We start from the raw sequence: 6,187 nt of genomic DNA on the forward strand, positions 1-6,187 counted from the left end.
AATTAACCACGAAACGAACATAAATGAATGAAGGCTAGAAACATAAATCAATTAGCAATTCATTATGATTAACAATAAATGGCAGATGACATCAAAGTGTTAATCACTAATTGCAATCAGCAACATCATTAAGCATTGGGCATGAGAATTAAGCATTATCATGGTAAGTATGCATCATCCACGTAGCAACATAGCACAATACATACTCATAAAATTGATATTGAGAAATTGCCACTAATAATTAAACAAAGTTGGAGTTGAAAAGGTAATTACTAATTATGATTACAAGAAACAGATTTGAACTCAATTTAAAGATAAAAGAAAGGGGACCAGAATAGTGTTGTTGTCTTCAAGAAATTAACGCTACCTCCAAGGACATTCACCAAAGCCGAGCAATTAAAATCTAACCACCGCTGAAACTTCGAAGCTACCGCCGCTGACCACAAACGATGCTGCTGAACTCAAAAACGTTTGCCGCCGATCGAAATTCTCCGCTCAATTGGCTCCGGACCAACTCCGGAGACGGTGAGAGTATTCCATTGCTATGGATCGTTCTAGGAGGACAATTAAAAAACCTGCTAGGTATGCTAGTGATGATGAAACCAACATGGTTGCTTATGCTCTTTCAGTCGCATAGAAGGTTGATGGTTATTCATCCTGCTATTCTAAGGCTCTTCCTAGTTTCTATTGCTAAGTTCAAACAATGTTTTAGTTTAGTCAACTGTTCCAGTTGTTAATTTCAAAATGGATTTGATCCGAGGTGGAGATTGTTAGAAAATAATTAAGTTCTGTGGCTCAAAATCCATTCCACTCACCATGATGCACCACATGCTGCTGTCCACCCACGTCGCATGCATACAGTAGCCTCCTCATTGCACGTCCCGCCGGAAGTGGTGCCTTTCCTCAATGAGCATGCCGTATTTATCTCATTCTTTCAATTGTATAAATAGCTCATGTTTCTTTGTTATCAATGCATCAATATCATTTGAATTCATTCTCCTTCCTTTCTTTCTTCACGTAGATTATATATATATATATATATATATATATATATATATATATATATATATATATATATATTTGTAATTCTGTTTTGAGATTAATATATATATATATTTATTATATCTTATCCCAATTTAGCAACTTCTTATTTTGTCATTTATATAATTTTCTTCATTTATATAATTTCCCTATTATTTAACTTCTATAATTCTCAATTTTCGATTCTTCGCTTCCGCATTATTCCGCTATATTCCTAACAGTTTTACCTGTTGAAATGTGAGTAATCATTAAGCTATATTGTATATGAAAAAGATCGAATCTTGAATGCAAGCGATTACTTAAAGGTTCCTACTTAATTTTAGTCAAATTTTTAATATGGATTAGCTACTGTATTTGAGTCAGAACAATTAATAAAATAAATAAAAGACAATAAAAAACAAGAACCAGGACACAAGAATTGATCACGCAGTTCGGAACAATTCTCCTACATCTGCGGGGCTATTCAACGTTTACCCAATCCACTAGATGATCACCAAAGATTACAAGGGTTGAAGTAACATGTCCATACACACTATGGCCCTAATTCTTCACATCAGCTCAATCTTCATCATCTCTCTTGAATTGGTACGTTGCAAGCCAATAAGCCTTCAAGCTTTAATCACCACAAACATATATATATATATATATATATATATATATATATATATATATATATCACCAATAATAGAGGTTGAGTAATGATCACATATAACCTTCTTAGAGCACTCGTATAAGGTAGAATAATTTAGAGCAAGAGTGTTCAATCTTCAAAGCTTCACCCATTTTTATAGTGTAAGAGTTGTAACCATCCACTCTAAACTTTAGCTAGTGAAACTCCTCATAAAGTGGACTACGATTCAATTTAAAAACTGCCTGAAAACTCAGTCCACTCAACTGAAATATCTTAGAAAATTTCTCCCAAACTGATGTACACACTGACTCAGAGACTGATGTAGATCCAAGCTTAACTATAGCAGCTTCTGACGCATGTCCAGACTTGTAAAGACAGATTCTATGTTTTGACAAATAATTAGCCAGTCTAATACAAGGAAAATGTGTATCATTTGTACACTTACAATCTCCCCCTTTGACAATTATTTGACAAAACTACTTACAAACATACTTTAGGCATTAAGAGAATAAATAAACATTTTTATTAAAACAATATCTTAAGTAAGTTTGCTAACATAAACAACAATAATCAATCAATATACATAATAACAATGGATAAAATGACATTCAATACCACTTGTGAGTCTATACTAATTAGACGTCCAATAACATGTGAGATAATACCAAATCAATCCAAAATCCATAAGCAAATTATCCAAAAATAACATCACCATAGTCCAAGTCCAAAAAACTACTCCCCAAATAATTAACCAATCTAATACAAGGAACATGTGTATCATTTGTACACTTACAGTATACACACATTTATCTTATCTTCAACTTTTTTCATTGTAATTAGATAGCATTTTACATCCATTATAAGCTAAGAAACAAATAAACTTATCCACTCTCATAATGCTAAAACTTGAATCAACTCTGTAAAGATTCTCCCTTTTCACTTTAATTAGCTGCCAAAGAAGGTTGAATATATCCAACATGGTCATAGATCTTCTTAGATGACAACAACACCCTCTTTCGATACTCTGCCAAACCCCACAACGGATATATGTTTCTGTACACCGAGTAGTGCAACATGCAATTCTTCATGAAAAGTCCCTTAATTTCCTACCACGTTAAAAGGTGAACGTCAAATCATAGCTAGTAATGCTATATATAAAATATAAATATGTAGTCTCACTATTAGCTTATAATTTTAGTTGAGATGGAATATATTTTTCAACTGTTTGCTACTTGAACACATATATCCATTGCAGGTATTGATATTACATGTGTTTTTCTAGTTTTACCTGTTGGGGGAAGTCACCATTTTCCATCTGAGAATTTATTATGAGTTTTGCTGCAAGGTGGAGGGGCCTTGTATCTCTACCAGCCTGTCCACGTCTTTCCCCAAGAAGGAATTGCCTTGACAGAGTACCATGGTCAAGAATCCATTTCCTTGCTCTAACACAAGCATTGTTCTCCCCACCATCTGCTCCTTCTCCAAGAATGCGCATACAAATATAGCTTAGAGCTGTACAGAACATAGTGCTGTGTCCTTCAATGTGTAATCCCCACCCACCATCTTCATTCTAGATCATGTTAAAGTCAATGTTCATTACTAAAGCAAAATTATACACAAAAAATATAGTTATATAGATAAATCTTAATACATGAAAATTTCTGTACCTGGTGACAGTAGATATACCGAAGGATTTCTGTACAATGATCTGCTGGGAAAACTGTATTAAGGTGGCCGGTTATGTATAAACACATGACCTAAATATTGGGTTGCCAAGAAAGGGAATAAAAGTCAAACAACACATTTAATCAATAGTTCATACAATCATTACGACTTATCATCAAACACCTGATGGGTCTTCAACTAATTGTAAAACAATCAATGGAAGAAGAAAGAAAACAGTTGAGGATCGGAACTGACGAGAGGCGGAAGGAAGAATAAGGGGCCGGCATTTTCAGCCGGCCAGTGGCCGTTGCTGGCCTGCAAGGCTGTAAAGAAGTGGACTGCTCTGATCTTCTCAACATCGCCGTGGCCTTTTCATTTGTGGTATTTTCTGTTGGAAATTCTTCTCCCTGAGAAACTGTACGTGTTCAAATTCAAAAGATTTAACGTGCTTGTAAATTGTAATGTAAGACTCATTTCCATAATTGGAGAAGCAGTCCTGACATATATTCTCATAAAATTAAATACAAGTATTGATGGGATGGCGGGTGATCACAATATTGCCTATCTCCATATAAATCTTTAAGAAATTACGGGAAAAAAAAATTATAATTTGGTAAAAAATAATAAAGTAAGAATTCAAATTAAAGAGTACATTAGTGCCTTATTTATAATGGAAAATGATATATGTACTCCCATTGAATATAACTTCCACCACATGTATACATTTTATTGGGTAAAGAAAAGTGAATGAAAGTAGATGTAGTACACGAGGTAAATCTTGTCTCTCGGTCCACGGGTAGGAAAATAGTTGTATTAATGACAGCCCAAATATGAAGACTATGGCCCAACGGATGAGCTCTAATTAATTATGCTAGTGACAAGAGTTAACCTAGGTGGATGGGTTGAGAGTATAGACCAGAGATCACTAAGCCAGGGTGTCTGTAGTGCTTAGATAGTGATGTTCTAGTGAGAGGCAAAACATCCTATTTATAGCAAAACCCCATGCCTCTGCACCGCCCACATGTACGACCCTTGATCCACTCCCTCCCCATTCTCCATGTGTCCCACGTCCACGCACCATGCTGTGCCATACCACACCCTATCACAATACACCGCCACACCACCTTTCCGCAACACCCCCTAGCACCGCGCCACCTTGGGAAATGGGGGCGCCTGGTGCTGCGGCACAGCTCGGCCGACTGGTGCTAGCGCCCCAGCCGACGAGCTCATCCGACTGGCCAGCGGCGGACGACAACACACGTCCGCGCTGTCGCCCGGCCCCACCCCTAGAAATGGGGGTGTGGTCGACGCACCCGCCGGCGAGGGCCAGCGCCCCAACCGGCGACGTCCTTCGGCTGGCCACCCCTGGCTGGTGGTACCCCCTCCAGGGCCGGTCCACCTCTCTTTCCTTGACCCTTCACCTCTTCTAACTTGTACTATCAAATCCAGTCCAATAATAAGAGCCTAGTAAATCTTAGCCCATAACCTATATTCTCAATTATTATTACATGTACCATGGTCCACACAATTGTGCGAACCATAAATAAAAAGTATATTTTTAATATACTAAAGCTACATTATTTATGTACGTAAGGTGCATTTTTTGAAAGTACATTTTTAATATACTAAGGGTACATATATTTTATATAATATACCTTCAGCACAAAAATAATATATCTTTAATATATTAAAAATGTACCTGATATTCATGGTCTACACAATAATTTGTCCCATATACTCATCACCAACAAAGGAACAAAAGGGGTAAACCAATTTAGATTGATTCTAATTTTTTATTTTTGTTTTTTTTTAAGAAGGTAAATTATTTACATTGTATTTGAATATGGGATATGCTAGCATTTAGTAATTGTGTTTTTTTTTGTGTTTTTATTATTTGTATGTAGAGTATTTGTATTTATATTTGCCATTTTGATTGTCATTTAATGAAAATTTAAATATTTTAAATTTTAAAATTTAATATGTGAACTTTTTTACTTAAATATTAAATTATACTAGTTTATTAGTTTTTCTAGAGATAAACCAATGATGATAGAGCTGAGATTGAAAATGAAAACTTCCCTCAAGAACGAAATGATAAAAGATTTCATTTTCACGATGGGGCTTCGAGGATGGAAGAGTATGCATACTCCTCATCCTATTCCATTGCCATTCATATATCATGGACACAATCTTACCTCTATTTTTTTTTTTTTTTTTTTTTTTTTTTTTTTTTTTAGTACTGATAACTCTATTACAATGCAGTATTTGTTCATAACTATTTTTCTCAACTTACTGAAGTATAAAGAGTCAATATTGTCTTCAGTGACGTATATAAGTCCTTTCCACCTTCTGCAATCCTAAGCCTCCAGATGATGATTTTGTTCACTAATTCACTAAAGTTGTTGCTGACAACTGATGATATGATGGCTATAGCGAGTTATCGGGAGAGTGTGGCGGTTATGGCGGCCTATTTTTTTTAATTTAATTTAAATATTATTATTTTTATTTATTATTATTTATTATTTTAATAATTTTTAATATATTAATTTAATTTATGTGGCATCTTACATGGCATCCGTGTGGCATGTGACTTAAAGGTAACATGTTATGAGATGTCAAATTAGTTAATTGTACGTTTTTAACAAATATAATGGTTTTTTTTAGTTCAATAGTCTAATTACATTTTGGTATATAATTGGAGGGTCTATTTAACCTTTATCCCTTATATCAATTGTCCCTACTCACTACACAGTATGTTAAAAATGGATAATATTTAATTAGCACAAATATTGTTGTTTTTGGGATGTGTACATTACGAAAATAGAAAACAAAAATTAAATGAATAGAGTT

At 34.8% G+C, this 6,187-nt stretch overlaps 1 long non-coding RNA gene across 1 annotated transcript; it reads right to left on the minus strand.

Annotated features, from left to right (window-relative positions):
• Positions 1 to 3,175: 3,175 nt before the first annotated feature.
• LOC109183919 lies at positions 3,176 to 3,682 on the minus strand. The gene is made up of 3 exons (XR_002054661.1): positions 3,593 to 3,682; positions 3,340 to 3,429; positions 3,176 to 3,242 (listed from the first exon to the last, which is right to left on the minus strand). It is a non-coding gene; the product is annotated as an uncharacterized LOC109183919 (long non-coding RNA).
• Between the last annotated feature and the right edge of the window lie 2,505 nt (positions 3,683 to 6,187).

The sequence above is a fragment of the Ipomoea nil genome, unplaced genomic scaffold, assembly GCF_001879475.1.
Source record: "Ipomoea nil cultivar Tokyo-kokei standard unplaced genomic scaffold, Asagao_1.1 scaffold1237, whole genome shotgun sequence".
In the NCBI taxonomy this organism is placed as follows: Eukaryota; Viridiplantae; Streptophyta; class Magnoliopsida; order Solanales; family Convolvulaceae; genus Ipomoea; species Ipomoea nil.